Genomic DNA, 16,108 nt, shown 5'->3' on the forward strand with positions numbered 1-16,108 from the left:
ACGCAATTGACCCGTGTAACAGATCTGCACATGTACTCTGAACTTAAAACAAATGTGGAAAGGAAACAAGAAATCAGTTCTTAATCTGTCTTTACTTTCAATGTCATTCTATTTTTGCTGTTCTAGAGTTTTGGTAAAGCATGTCTAGATATGTATTTTATTGTATCTGTTTAAAACAAGAAAACCTTTTTTTAGAAATGGGGACTTACTATGTTAATGGGGTCTTACTCCAGGCTGGAGTGCAGTAGTGTGATCAAAGCTCATCACAATCTCAAACTTCTGGGCTCAAGTGATCCTCCTGCCTTAGCCCCCCAAGTAGCTGGGATTATAGGCACGAGCCAACACGCCCAGTTTTTTTTTTTTTTTTTTTTATTCTGCTTGTAATTTGTTGTTCTTTCTGAATCTAGGAATTTTGTGTTAAATCTGGAAAATTCTCTTGCCATGTCTTTTCCCTTTCTTCTTCTGGAACTTCCATTAGACATATGTTAGACCTACATGGGAGTCTCTTTAAGTTGTCTTTGACATTTTCCATTTTTTGTTTCTTTATTTTACATCCATGGTTCTCAAACTATAGGTCAAGGAATACTGGGAAACCAGAGTGAATTTACAGGGACACTGTGGGAATGTTTCATTTTTGAGAGAGACATAGCTATTCGTTGTATACTATGCAAAATACTAAAATGAAGTTGTTTGAACCTAACTACTTAATAAAAGAAATGTTGGGTATTTCTTTTGCTCTAGGGGTACTATAAAAAAAATTTTGAGGCACTAACACATGAATGGTGACATGAACCAAGGAAGTTTATGAATCTCTATTCTAGATTTTTGGTATTTATTTTGTTAAGATTATCTTCCAGTCATGAATTCTTTCCACAGCTGAAACTAATCTGTTTCGTATCCATCTATTGAAATTTTACTCTCAATTATTATGCTTCATATTTCTAAGAAGTTTTATTTGGTTACTTAAAAATATTACTGGTGGATTTTAATGTTCTCTTATTCCTAAATTATATTCTGACAGCCATTTTTAATTATTTGTGCATAATTATATATACATATTTTATATTCTGCTTTTGAAACATTACCCCATCTGTAGTTTTCAAAGTTCCTTTTCTAGACTATACTATAAGCACTGACTTTTCTTCATGGTGGTCTGTTTCCTCATATACGTGATCAGCTACATGTTTTAAAACTTCGTGGAAATGTAAGCAATGCCTGCAATTAAAGTGCACGCCTTCAGTGAAGATTTGCATTGTTTTTCCCAAGGATTTAAAGTCTTACCAGCAACCTATGTCCAAGCTTACAACTTATGGGAGCCACACAGGAATTGTGAATTAACACTCATGGGAGAGCAGTCTTCAGTTCAGGATTCCAAGAAGCCTCTCTTTCCCCTCCATCCAGAGACATCTTCAACCCAGGCAAGCAGTCCCACTCTCTCCTTTTGCAAGGCCCATGTTCCCCTTTAACCTATTTCAGGATCTTGCCTTTAGGGTCTGTGGCTCCAGGATGGACTCCGGCTGTTTTACCAGGTCCCAGGCTTTATCTCATATCCACACACAATCCCTCAAATTTGCGCTCTAGGGAATGAGGGATCAGAAACTGTCCTAGGGCAGAATTGGCTTCACTTTTTTTTTTTTTTTTTGAGATGGAGTCTGGCTCTGTCGCCCAGGCTGGAGTGCAGTGGCCGGATCTCAGCTCACTGCAAGCTCCGCCTCCCGGGTTCACGCCATTCTCCTCCCTCAGCCTCCCGAGTAGCTGGGACTACAGGCGCCGCCACCTCACCCGGCTAGTTTTTTGTATTTTTTTTAGTAGAGACGGGGTTTCACCGTGTTAGCCAGGATGGTCTCGATCTCCTGACCTCGTGATCCGCCCGTCTCGGCCTCCCAAAGTGCTGGGATTACAGGCGTGAGCCACCCGCCCGGCCAACTTATCTTTCTGAAGTAATATTGTTTTGTTGCTTTGTGTTTCTTGAACTTTCCCTTGCTTTCTTGCCAGATCACTATGCATTTTAAAATACTTTAAATATATTTTTCACAGTATTTCTATACACTGGGATTATTTCTGTGTATGCCTCATCTTACCATATTTCCAGAAAGAGGAAAGCATTTTTTTGTATTTTCACACTGAGGAGAAATTACCTTTATAGTTAGATGGGATTACACTATTCACTTTGCTCATGAAAGCTCCCTGTCTCCTCACTCAGGCCTTTGCTCATTCTGTTTCCTCTACTCAAACTGTCTATGATGTCTATGTCTGTGACACATTTCTGAGTCTTACCTATCCTCAAAGTTCGGAAAAATGCTGCCTCCTGCCTGTAGTCTTCCTCAATCTCCCCTGCAGCTTCTGAAGCTAAGTTTACCTGTATCTTTCCTTCGAGTATCTGTCACTTTCTCCCTCGTAGTGAATATTTAAGTACATCAGACCTTGCTCATTTGTGGTTATAGAAGTTAGTGCTTTGTTTACAAAGGCTTCAGATTTCATCATGGATATTATATTTTAATTTTTGTGAGACCCAAATTTGCATTCGATACTCCAGGCTGAAGTTCAGAAGTGACTTCTATAGCTTGTAAGAGTAGCTGGGAAGGCCCAGGGCACCCATTACCAAGTTTATCGGCGTGGCCCATACATAGGCTAAAAAGGTGGTCAAACTTTGGTTCTTCCAATGGGAAGGGGAAAAAAGTTCCTAATAAGAAAATTGGCTTCTACTGTTGCTAATATAAAAGAAGAGAAAAATAAGTAGATCCAATCAAGTGATGACTTTGGCCAGAAAAAAAATTTTATGTATACATATACACATATATACACACACACATATATATTAATATATATTCAATATAATATACATTATATTATTTAATATAATACATATTTTAAAAATAATATTTAAAAGCAAAGATTCAGATTCTGCAGTAGTTCAGACATGAAAGGTCCACCATACATTCTGTACGGAAACTGGAAAAAGCAATTTATGAAGCTATTTTAGCAAGTTCTCTGGATAGTGCAAAAATTGTTCAAGTGAGAGATGGCCTAGTATAGAGTTTATGTTAATGGCGAGATTTATTTTAATAGCTTTATAAATTACTTGAGTTCTGTATTTATAGAATCATTAAGGGTCCAAAGGGGTCACTTATATTTTTCAGTTATATTTTATTGCATTTTATGTAGCAAATTATATGCTATAGTAAGATTCATGAATATGGGGATTGGTGAAGGTCTCAGGGTATATCGCTTGCAAATGTCAAGGATTTTATGAATGTTTATTATGTCCTGAAAGGTAAAATTCATGTCTAGCTTAACTTTCTCCCTGACTTCGCCTAACAGTGCTTTTCCCGTAGTAGGCCCACATTTGTTGAAATGAGTAGGCATTTCATTTGTTGAAAGAAGAAAAAAATGTTGCTTTTCCACATTTATGTTGCTTTTCCACATTTACGTTGCTTTTCCACATTTACGTTGCTTTTCCACATTTTGGCATTTCTCCTGGGGTGGGTTTACTTAGGTGTTGTCAGAGGAGATAAGTGAGGAATACGGAGTCTTTCTTCAGTTTCCATTTGTGGAATTGTAACAAATAAATAACATCCTCATTCATTATTAATAGGCTTTCTAGAGGTCAAAAAAGTGGATTCCAATTTCCAGTGAATAATTCTACTGGCAATTGTTTGCAGTTTAAATAAAAGGAAAGGCATTTTATGTGGACGATACAAGCAGTGGATAATTAAAATACAGTAACTGATTTACATAAATAATGAAGATGGGAAATTATCTCTGACTTCGTTTGCAAAACTCAATTTCCAATTCATCCCCCGTGAGGAGGATTAGCCATTTCCACTCTAGCCCCACCTCTCTAGAGGGGACAAGAGCACATTATGCATATTGCACAGTTTTTCTCTGGCAAAGGTGTAAGAGGGATCTAATTTCAGCTGCTCACATTTGAAAACAAAGAACTGAGCCTATATAGTTCCTTTAAAATTTTTTAATTAGGAGCTATAAATAATGATTTCCAAAATACCCAGGTGCATTCTCAAACACACCCTCTACATGCAACCACATACAAACATATGCACAAAGTGCAGTCACAAAATATGCAGTTGAGGATTGCATAGTAGATGAGTTTTAAAACTAGCAGTAAATTGTTCATTCTCAAATTTAAAAAAAAAATGCTAACATACCTACTGCAACAAGAACAACAACAAACTACCTCATTACTTATATTGTCACTTTCAAAAAAAAGAAGAAAAATAATAACAAAAACCTAGGAGCTGATTGTTACATAAATGAATGCAAAAAGACTGTTAAGTTTTCGTTCCTCCATTTGGTGTATTTTTGACTTGGCAAAATGAAAGATGGAATATAGTGAAGCAATGGGTAAGGAACTGTGTGGCCATCTTTTGTGATCGGTCCCCTCATCCCAAGGCTTTTATATTGATAGAATTCCCCTATTTTGACTTTAGTCAAAATCCACATATTGCATGAGTTAACAGTTTCACTCTGCTCATCTTTCACTTAAAATTTTCTCAGGATCTGGAGGTTCTGGGCTGACAATCTCACAAATGTGATCTCAGAGTCCAGCATCCCACATTCAAGTTTCCACATTCACATTTGTGAGTACCAGGATGTACTATGTCCTGTATCAAGGACTACTTGCAAAAACGAAAGAGCGTACAATTAGGGAAATATGGGTTTATGGCCCAGTTCCACCGCTTACTAGCTGTGTGACCTTGAATAGTTACTAAAATGGTCAGTTTCTTCAAGCTGTAAAGTGAGGATAATAATAGAACCGAACTTGCATGGTTCTTCTGAGGAGCAAGGGTAATACTTTATGTGAAAACCCCTGCATAACTGCATAACTCTAAACCTTTCAGTCCTTAGGACTCAGAAGTATGATGGAATGCTGTTCTATTTTGGTTCATTTATACACACTCATGGCTTCATTTTTGTTGTTGTTGTTGTTGTTTTCACATCAGATGGGTAATGTGCCGACGTCATAAGAAGGTTCAAGGGTGGCACATCTCACACATGCATATGAGCCCAGCCATCACACTTATGAACCACAGAAGCACCTGCTTCATTTCTTTTCATCTAAGCCTAATGATTGTTTAAGTTTTTAGCACACCTATCTAATTTATACGACATCTTATTTCTCTGATGGTAAACCAACATTTATTTGTTGTTAACTGATGATGTTGCCTAATGATCAGGACCCAGATTGTAACGTGTTAGGTATCAGCCAAGCTGAATGCTGTCATGAGATAGACACAAAAGGGTGGAGCTTGTTCTGCCTGCCACAGACGGAAGCCATTATCAATAACCCAATAATATCAATAGAGGCTGAGATGAGATGGCGGGCAGAAGCTATTTCCTCCACCATCTATCACCTTTTTGGCTCTTCCTGGGGAGCCAAGATGTGTTGCAGTCCGCAGGGTAAATGTTTCAGCATCATGTGCACTTGGGAAATTGCAGGTCGTTTCATAAAGAAATCCCACAGAAGACAATTAGGGCCTGGTACACATTTCCTTCAGAGACCTCTCACACCTCAGCCAAACGACTCCTCCCTTCCCCTTTAAAATGTAGGATAACCAGAATGGATCACTTGATATTTGTTAAGCATGCCATGCACTTCAAAACCTCTGCAACCTCGCTCACCTCTCCCCTCTTGCCTGCGAACCTTGCAATGCCTTCTTACTCCTGATATCCACCCAAATTCTCTGACTGCAAAGTTTGAGTCATCCTTGATTAAAGCATTCAACAGTCATCTTATCTATGAGATAGTTTCCCACACCTTGCCTAATGGAAAATTTAGTCACTTTATCACCTTCTACCCACGGCTCTTTTTACATTATGAGGCATTTTTCAAAGTGCACACCAACTGGGCCTGCTTGCATAGGAGAAGGATCTAGATTGCATGCAGTCTCATATCCCATACTGCTACCCAGCCAGGACAGCGTCAGTCAGTGAATGTCAATGAGAGATACATGAAAGACCCTTTACCCACAGAGTTAGAAAATCTAAACCCCTGTTCCTCAGATGTAAACTGTCTTAAACAGATGAAGCTAAGGCTTGACTAAGAAAGTAAACCTGAGCCACATGGGTTTACCTTTAGCCCATCTCAAACCCCATGAAGTGATAAGAAACCCACGTTGGGGGTGAGAGTGCAGCTCATAAGAGCACTGACGAAGAAGTAAGAGCTGTGCCAGTGGATGAAAAATGTCGATGATTGTCTAAACAATAGAAAGCCAATAGTATCAAGGTTGTGGGGACAAAAAGGGACAACAGATAAAAGAGTCCAAAATGCATGCAAGAGAGGGCTTGTGGGATGAGAAAGCCGAGGAGTGTGAGCAGGGGTTAACAGGGAATACAGCGGGCAATCTGGGTAGATGCTGGTGTCTCTGAGGCTGCTAGTCTGTGGCGGTTGATGTTTGGTGTCAGCTTGACTAGATGGAGAATGCCTAGATGGCTGGTGAAGCATTGTTTCTGGGTCTGTTTGTGAGGAGACTGACATTTGAGTCAGTGGACCGGAACAGAAAGATCCCCCTCAATGTGGGTGGGCACTCTCTAGTCAGCTGCCAGCACCGCTGGAGCAGGGCAGGAGGAAGAAGGGGGAGGAGAAGCTTGCCGCATCTTCTGGCTCACTCTCTTCCCAGGTGGGGACTCTTGTTTCCTCTCCTCCTGGCTTTGGACATCAGACTCCAGGCTCTTCAGCCTTTGGACTCTGGAACTTGCACCAGTGGCCTCCCCGGGGCTCTCAGGACTTAGGCTCCAGTCAGGGGGCTGTACTGTCGGCTTCCCTGGTTTTGAGGCCTTTAGACTTGGACTGAGCCACTACCAGCTTCTCCCGCAGCTTGCAGATGGCCTAACTTGGTGGGACTTCCTCGTGTAAAATCGTGTGAGCCAATTCTCCCTAATAAACTCCCTTTCATGTATACATGTATCCTATTCATTCTGTGCCTCTGGAGAACCCTCATACGCAGCCCCTCCACCACCACCCCTCTCCTTCACTTGACCAAGTCAAGCCTGTGGTATTTGTAGCACTGAAAAGCAGTTTGTGTGTGGGCACTGGCCCAAAGAGGCACCACAAATGGTGACCATGGGTCCCTCCATGGCGGGGAGATAGACCCAGCAACACAGTATGAGCCTCCTTCCACTGCCACACGAACTAGAACACAGGCAGGTAAACAGACTCAGGCCAGGAGGAAAGGGAAGTTTGGCAAAAAAAACAAAAGGAAACACAGAAAATCAAATCTTATTCTCCATTTGAAGGAAAACACACTTTTTAAAGAGCAGCATTCAATAGAGCAAAAAGAGACAAAGACCTTAAGCTCTATTCATGTCCTTAGAGTTACTCTAGAAAAATGCTTAATCTTTAAACAGAAACAACTATATCTTGAAATTAAGAAAGATCTTCAAAGTAAAATAATGTTTAAGTGATAATGTTCTAAATATTCAAACATCATGATGGCTGTAGATGAAGAGTAACAGCTAGAAGATCAAACTAAGGGTTTCTCCTATAAAAATCATAAATAAGAAATAAAGAAAGAGAAAATATGAACAGAAAATTAAGAGATATAGAGGCGGTCTGAAAAAGAAAAATGAGCAGAAAAAAAGATAAAAAATATTTGAAGAAATTTACTTAGAGCTGAATAAATACATGGGTCTTCAGATTGAAAGGATCTACCTCATGCCAAAATGAGTTTTAAAAGGTTCACAACTTTCAACATTATGGTAAAATGTCAGAACACCATACATAAAGAAACATTTTAAAAATTTCCAGAGAGAAAATAACAGATTACTTACAATAACATAGAGATTAAATTTACATCTTATTTTTTAACAGCAAAACTAAATGCTACCAGAAAATGATCCGAGATTGTTATTTTAAACCCATACTCCATACCCTGGCAAACTTGCATTCAAGTATGAGGACAAAATGAAGATTTTTGAACCTGCAAAGACTTGGAAATTTTGCCATCCATAAATACTTCAGGGAAAAAAATATATAAGGAAAATCCCATAAAATAAAAAACAAAACCAAGTAAAAAGATACAAGAAAGAGTAGTAATCAAATAAAACACTAAAAGTTATAGTCAAGTTTAAATAACTGTTGATGCTTGAGGTTTTAAAAATGTATAAAATAACCATCTGGAACTAAAATCCCAGATGTTCTCAACCATGGAGTTTGCCAGAGAGAGTGGTGAGAAGTGTAAGAATACTAAACTTTTTATTCTTACATAAGAGGAAGATATAGATATTATAGCTGTCGACAGAATTGTTAAAATTGTTAAAAATATAAGTGTAACCACTAGAAGTATAGAAATAGATGTATAAATTTCAAATCACAAGGGAGGGAATATAATGGAAAAAAATATAAAATCAATTCAGCCACAGGCAAGAGCCAAACAAATAACGAAAAAACAAACAAACAAACCCAGTAAAGTATATCAGCAATCATACAAAAAAGTCCATTTTAAACTCTGAAAAATAAAATGCAGTTACATGTGGAGTACAAGAGGGCCCCTGAAATTAAAAGACACACAGGGAATAACAAAGGATGGAAGAATGAATACTAGGTATGACACAGTAAGAAATCGATATTTGATCTTTGCACCTTATTCTCCGTAATTTCTGATAGGAGTGATGAGTATGTCTTTGGTTCTAGTGAGGTGACTCTTTGAGGGCCCTAGGTCACTTCAGAAGGGGGCTGCTTGCCGGGAAGACCAAAGTGTAATACGCCCCTTGCAACTTTAAGCCCCCATCCTGACCTCTGGGGAGGGGAAAAGAGCTGGAGACGAAGTTGATCCCCAATGGTCAACGATTTAATAAATCAGGCCGATGTAATGAAAACTTCAGGAAAGCCCTTTTTTTTTTGAGACGGAGTCTGGCTCTGTCGCCCAGGCTGGAGTGCAGTGGCCGGATCTCAGCTCACTGCAAGCTCCGCCTCCCGAGTTCACGCCATTCTCCTGCCGCCGCCTCCCAAGTAGCTGGGACTACAGGCGCCCGCCTCGTCGCCCGGCTAGTTTTTTGTATTCTTTAGTAGAGACGGGGTTTCACCATATTAGCCAGGGTGGTCTCGATCTCCTGACCTTGTGATCCGCCCGTCTCGGCCTCCCAAAGTGCTGGGATTACAGGCTTGAGCCACCGCGCCCGGCCAAAGTATTAATAGGTTCCGAGTGCTTCCAGGTTGGTGAACACATCACGGGGCTGGGAAGGGGTGCACCCAGAGAGGGCAGGGGGGCTCCATGCCCCCACACACTGCACCCCATGCCTTGCTCTTCGAATTCCTTCCGTTTACTTGTTCCTGAGTTCTATTCTGTACAATCAGCTGCTAATAATAAATAAATTTCCTGAGGTCTGTGGGCCTTTCTAACAAATTATGGAACCTGAGAAAAAAGTCGCAGGAACCCCGATGTGTGGCAGGTTGGTCAGAAGTACGGTGGAAACCTGGGACTTGTGACTGGCACCTGAAGTGGGGCAGTCTTGTGGGGCTGAGCCCTTAACCTGCAGGTTCTATGCTAGCCCCAGACAGTGTCACAACTGAGTTGAAGTACTGGGCTCCCCGTTGGTGTCCGGAGAGTAAAAGATTTTTTTTTTTTTCAGCCAACCTCAAGCAAACAAAAATAAAAACGAACAAACAAAACTCCACCATGCCACACCTAGATGAGTTTACAGGAAAAATTCCATCTGTTTCAGGGAATAGGAAACGTTTATGAGGCCAACCTAACTCTTTTTTTTTTTCTTTTCTTTTCTTTTTTTTTTGAGACAGAGTCTCGCTCTGTGGCCCAGGCTGGAGTGCAGAGGCGCGAGCTCGCCTCACTGCAAGCTCCGCCTCCCGGGTTCACGCCATTCTCCTGCCTCAGCCTCCCGAGTAGCTGGGACTACAGGCGCCGCCACCTCGCCCGGCTAGTTTTTTGTATTTTTAGTAGAGACGGGGTTTCACCATGTTAGCCAGGATGGTCTCAATCTCCTGACCTCGTGATCCGCCCGTCTCGGCCTCCCAAAGTGCTGGGATTGCAGGCGTGAGCCACCGCGCCCGGCCCAACCTAAGTCTTATACCAAAACCAAACTACAAAGAAGAAACAAAAGGAGCACTTTTTGTTAGGCAGGAATCTAGAACCCACATGGCGGCGTTGCCCGGGTAGCAGGCCTTTTGTTAGACTCCCTTCACCCTTGTACACACCCGCAGACTCACACGCGCCCGAGTTCCAGCTGGGCAGCCACACGCCCCCATGACCTGCAGCTCACCTGCATTCCACAAGTTCGTAAACAGCAGTTTCGGTTGACAGTTTCCAAAGACCCCTTCCTCGTGACCCTCACTCAACTCCTCCCCTAGTAGTTTCAAGACCCCCCAGGCCCGCTTTGCACAATCAGCTTCCCTCCCTCTCAGGCTATAAGAAGCCCCTACCCTCCTCCCTCAGCCTTTGGACCGAGGAACCTCCCCGGCAAGCCCTAATAAAAGGCTATTCTCACTGCCAATTGCCTTGTGTCTTCATTCCCGGTTCGGCTCCAGCCTCAGTTTACCTTTACATTCTTTCTCTAAGATTCCTAAATAAAATGAGCAAGTCAAATCCAGCTACGAATTAAAAGAATATTATCTCATGACAAGCACATTTAATTCAGGAATACCAAAATGGCTTAACATCAGGAACGCCATTACTGTAACTAGATATGATAATAGATTAAAAGAGAAATCCAATGTAATAATCTTAATAAAAGTTGAAAAGCATTTGATAGCCGGGCGCGGTGGCTCAAGCCTGTAATCCCAGCACTTTGGGAGGCCGAGACGGGCGGATCACGAGGTCAGGAGATCGAGACCATCCTGGCTAACACGGTGAAACCCCGTCTCTACTAAAAATACAAAAAACTAGCCGGGCGAGGTGGCGGCGCCTGTAGTCCCAGCTACTCGGGAGGCTGAGGCAGGAGAATGGCGTGAACCCGGGGGGCGCAGCTTGCAGTGAGCTGAGATCTGGCCACTGCACTCCAGCCTGGGCGACAGAGCGAGACTCCGTCTCAAAAAAAAAAAAAAGAAAAGAAAAGCATTTGATAAAATTTAATGACTATTCCTGAGTAAACCAACAAACTTTTTGGCCAGCTAGAAATAGATGAAAAGTCTTTAATTTTATAAAAGCTTTAAGCAGAATCCAGGCAGGGCATGGTGGCTCACACCTGTAATCCCAGCTTTGGGAGGCCAAGGCGGGTGGATTAACTGAGTTCAGGAGTTCAAGACCAGCCTGACTAACATGGCGAAACCCCGTCTCTACTAAAAATACAAAAATTAGCCAGGCATGGTGATGCATGCCTGTAATCCCAGCTACTTGGGAGGCTGAGGCAGGAGAATTGCTTGAACCCAGGAGGCGCAGGTTGCGGTGAGCCAAGATCGCGCCATTGAACTCCAGCCTAGGCAACAAGAGCAAAACTCCATCTCAAAAGATAATAATAATTAATAAATAAATAAAAATAAAGAAATTATTATTATCAACATTTGGCCAGGTGTGGTAGCTCACACCTGTAATCCCAGCACTTTGGAAGGCCAAGGTGGGTGGATCAACTGAGGTCAGGAGTTCGAGACCAGCCTGACCAACAGAGTGAAACCCTGTCTCTACTAAAAATGCAAAAATTAGCTGGGCGTGGTGGCAGGTGCCTATAATCCCAGCTAATTGGGAAGCTGAGGCAGGAAAATCTCTTGAACCTGAGAGGCGGAGGTTGCAATGAGCCAAGATCATACCATTGCACTCCAGCCTGGCAACAAGAGTAAAACTCCCTCTCAGGGGGGAAAAAAAGCACATAGAAACCTACAGCAATTATGTGTGTATATATATGTGTGTGTGTGTGTGTGTGTGTGTGTGTGTGTGTGTGTATGATTTCTATTAGAGCTTGGAGCAAGAGAAACAAAGACCACGTTCTGCATTACACTACAGGCTTAGCCAATAAAAATATCAAAGTAAATATATAAATAATATAAATATCAAAAAGAAACAGAAAATTGTCGTAATTTTCTGCAGTATGATTGCCTACATGTAAAAGGATTTGAGGGTTTTACAGATAAATTATTAGAATAAGAAACTGTTAAGAAAGTTCTGTAAGGTGACAGACACATTCTCATCCAAAAGTCAATTATTATGCGTTAGCACAAATTATAAACTAGAATTTGTAATTAAAAATAAATCCAGATCCATGCCTCTCTTTCTGTTACACACACACACACAGAGTAAGTGCATTTGAAAAAGGAAAAAAAGCCCAAGAATGACATGAAAATTTTGAAAAAGAAAAAAATGGTAGGCAATTGCTCTATCAGTTTTACTATCACATGAAAAAAAAAACTATTCTAATAAAAACAATTGGACTATTGATACGAAAAGGAAATACATGGAATAGAACTTAAGAAATAGAGGCCGGGCACGGTGGCTCAAGCCTGTAATCCCAGCACTTTAGGAGGCCGAGACGGGCGGATCACGAGGTCAGGAGATCGAGACCATCCTGGCTAACATGGCGAAACCCCGTCTCTACTAAAAAATACAAAAAACTAGCCGGGCGAGGTGGCGGGCGCCTGTAGTCCCAGCCACTCGGGAGGCTGAGGCAGGAGAATGGCGTGAACCCGGGAGGCGGAGCTTGTAGTGAGCTGAGATCCGGCCACTGCACTCCAGCCCGGGCGACAGAGCAAGACTCCATCTCCAAAAATAAAAATAAAAATAAAAAGATTTAAGAAATAGATCCATGAATTCATGGGTACTTAGTTTTGTTAAGGTATAGGATGTAATTTTTGAGTAAATATAGACAGGATATACTATTTATATGATTGTTTCATAGAAAACCAAACTACATAGATCTTCTATCTCACACTATATGCAAACCATACATTTTACAATTTCAAAAGGATTAGAGAGTTAAATAACAACAAATAAACAACCCTTTATGATTATTGTTGTGTTTTTGTTTGTTTGTTTTAAAAGTCTTGTTTGGGGAAGTTTTCCTAAGTAGACTTTGAAAGAATAAGTCACAGTGGAAAAAGTGGACAGATTTGACGAGAGAATTTTAAACTTCCGTAACTTAAAAATAAAAATGTATAGGCAACGTTAAAAAACACGTAAATGTCTTTGAAAGATATTTTCAACATACAAATAAAAGTTCTATATCATATATATGCGTATAAAGAACTCCCAAATTATTTTTTTAATTGTTAAAGAACTCACCAGAGCAAAAATTATGTTAAAATGTAATTCAAATACAAATTTCAAGTGTTCGATAAATACATAAAAATGTATGTAGCTCTACTAAAATCAATAAAATACTAATAATAACACCTCAGGTTTATTGAGTGCTTGCTACTGGCCAGCCACTGTTTTAGGGTTTACTTGTGCTAATTTTGAAGCCTTACAACCAAGCTTTATAGTGAGTAGTTTTCCTACTGCAAAGAAAGGAGAGGTTGTCTGGAAAACCAAAATAATTTGCCCACAGATACTCAGCTAGTTGCAGTGGAGCTTGGGTTTAAACTGAATTTGACTAGGTCCTAAACCAGTTCACTACCCTGTCATGCTTTCATTGTTTTTGTTTTTTCAGTTATCAAATTGGCACAAGTCTTTAAAAAGGTCGATAATATTCAGCGTTAGTAAGGGTGAGAAAAACTTTTTATTCTCAGATATTCTTGGAGGCATTATAAATTGATAGTCTTTTTAGTGCAATATGGTGGACTCTTTAAAAACCGTTTAAAGCACACTACTTGACCCAAGAATTCCACTTCCAGGAAAATAACCATTAAGAAACAGTTAACACATGCAAAAGGTATTTACAAAAGAATGCTTATGGCACCATTATTTGCAAGAGTGGAATCTCAGAATCAACATACATATCAGTAAATAGGCTTCTAGTGAAACAATTTGGGGAAAATCCATGCAATAAAACAGCATTCAATCTTTAATAAAAAGGAAGCAGGTCCATTCTTACTAAACTAATATGAATTGATATGGAACAGTTGCAAAACATGGTGACCTACTGTTCCCTGAAAAAATATTGCAAAAGCAAACATATTTAAACCTGTGTGTGTGTGTGTGTGTGTGTGCGCGTGTGTGTGTGTCTTTTTTTTCTGAGGGAAGAAGGTAAGAAGAAAAAGGCTTATGAGTTTATGTATAATCATTTAGAAGAGACTAGGAAGACACAAGCAAGCTGTTTTCACTATTACCAATGGTTCCTGCTTGACAGAGGAATAGAAGTGTGTTTGGTTAGAAAGCAGAGAATGGGAAACTATGGACTTAAAGATGATACTTAATAGCAATAGCTATTCTTTGAGTCTTTTTCAAGAAGATATTCATGTAATATTTGTGAAATGAAAACAATAATAAAAGATAAAAAATAAAAGTGATGAAATGAAAACTGAACCTACAGAAAACGCAGACAATTTAAACAAGAACATTAGACAGCACCTTATTGCAATAGTTGCATACCATCAGAGCAATGCAGGGTCATGGCAGGGATGCCCATTGTCAGGCCTCTGAGCCCAAGCCAAGCCATCGCCTCCCCTGTGACTTGCACGTATACGCCCAGATGGCCTGAAGTAACTGAAGAATCACAAAGGAAGTGCAGATGCCCTGCCCCGCCTTAACCGATGACATTCCACCACAAAAGAAGTGAAAATGGCCGGTCCTTGCCTTAAGCGATGACATTATCTTGTGAAATTCCTTTTCCTGGCTCATCCTGGCTCAAAAACTCCCCCACTGAGCACCCCACTCCTGCCCGCCAGAGAACAACCCCCCTTTGACTGTAATTTTCCTTTACCTACCCAAATCCTATTAAACGGCCCCATTCTTATCTCCCTTCCCTGACTCTGTTTTCGGACTCAGCCCACCTGCACCCAGGTGATTAAAAAGCTTTATTGCTCACACACAGCCTGTTTGGTGGTCTCTTCACATGGACGTGCAGAACACCCATCTGGGAAATAAATGTGATCAGCCACTCTAAAGATTCAGGGTGCTTAACGAGCCCCAACCAATCTTTTATACAAAAGCTTCACAGCACCTTTCTGTTTTAGGAAAGTGCTAGTTTCCACACTGAGTGTTTTTATGTATCATGCCAAGTCGTTTCACTGAGATCTGCTGGCGATTCAGCCTGGAGCTTTCAGATTCCTTCTCATTTTACCAACATCAAGCTGCATCCTTAACACAAGGCTGATCCTGAAGTGATCACACTAACAGATGCAGAGATAGCTTTGGCAGAAATAACTTTAGGCTCCTATTCTCTTTTTCCTTGTTGAAACATGCACAGCATTGCTCATTACAGTTAATCAGACTCACAACACTTCATCCTGGCTGAAAATAATAGGCCCCATTGTACATTAGTAACCAGGTTACTTCACCCCTTCATTGCTGCAGTTAACACCTATTATTTCCTCCAGGCATCAATATTTTGAAACGGGATCATTTAGCTCTGAAGTATGTTAAGTGTTGTGTGTGCAGAGCTGCTTTTGTCAGAAGGTGGAATTCGAGGTGGCTGAGTCTCTGTCCTAGCTGTTTAGCTACCTGTATAAAAGTCAGTGTTGACATCCACAGCACACACCCTACGTTTAGAAACAGGGCTTTGGGGACTGGGTACCTTGGCTCACACCTGTAATCTCAGCATTTTGGGAGGCAAAGGTGGGAGAGTCGCTTGAGGCCAAGAGTTCAAGACCAATCTGGGCAACATAGACTCTGTCTCTACCAAAAAAAAAAAAAAAACTAAATAGAAAGGGAGCCTTGGGCGTCTTATTAATATGCTGTTATTGAGCCTGAGACTCGGAAGATCAGAAGGATTACAGCATGAGATACTGGCCTTCCCCTCTATTTGCACTGGAAGCCTCTGAGAACAGGGGAGACACGGCCTTTTCTAATGCTTCCCCACACCTCAAGTAGAAGCAGCAGCGAGGAGCAGAAAAGCAGGCTGCAGCCTTCTTCCTGCTAGCTCTAAGCATGTTCAAGCAGAGGAGGATGTAGAGAATGAACTGCTTAATGTTCTGAGAGAAACAAGGTAGCCATTTGGTGACACAGAAAAAAAGAGTTAGTCTCCTACTCTCAACAAGCTTAAAGCTATCAGAGTATAATTTTCAAAACGTTAAACATGTCTCTTATACAAATATTAAGTGAGCGCATGTCAA

The 16,108-nt window shown here is 40.9% G+C and overlaps 1 non-coding gene across 1 annotated transcript; it reads right to left on the reverse strand.

Annotated features, from left to right (window-relative positions):
• Window positions 1-4,955: 4,955 nt before the first annotated feature.
• LOC117081896 lies at window positions 4,956-5,057 on the reverse strand. Its single transcript, XR_004436367.1, has one exon. It is a non-coding gene; the product is annotated as a small nucleolar RNA U13 (small nucleolar RNA).
• Between the last annotated feature and the right edge of the window lie 11,051 nt (window positions 5,058-16,108).

The sequence above is a fragment of the Trachypithecus francoisi genome, unplaced genomic scaffold (genome assembly GCF_009764315.1).
Source record: "Trachypithecus francoisi isolate TF-2019V2 unplaced genomic scaffold, Tfra_2.0 Lachesis_group8, whole genome shotgun sequence".
Classification (NCBI taxonomy): Eukaryota; Metazoa; Chordata; class Mammalia; order Primates; family Cercopithecidae; genus Trachypithecus; species Trachypithecus francoisi.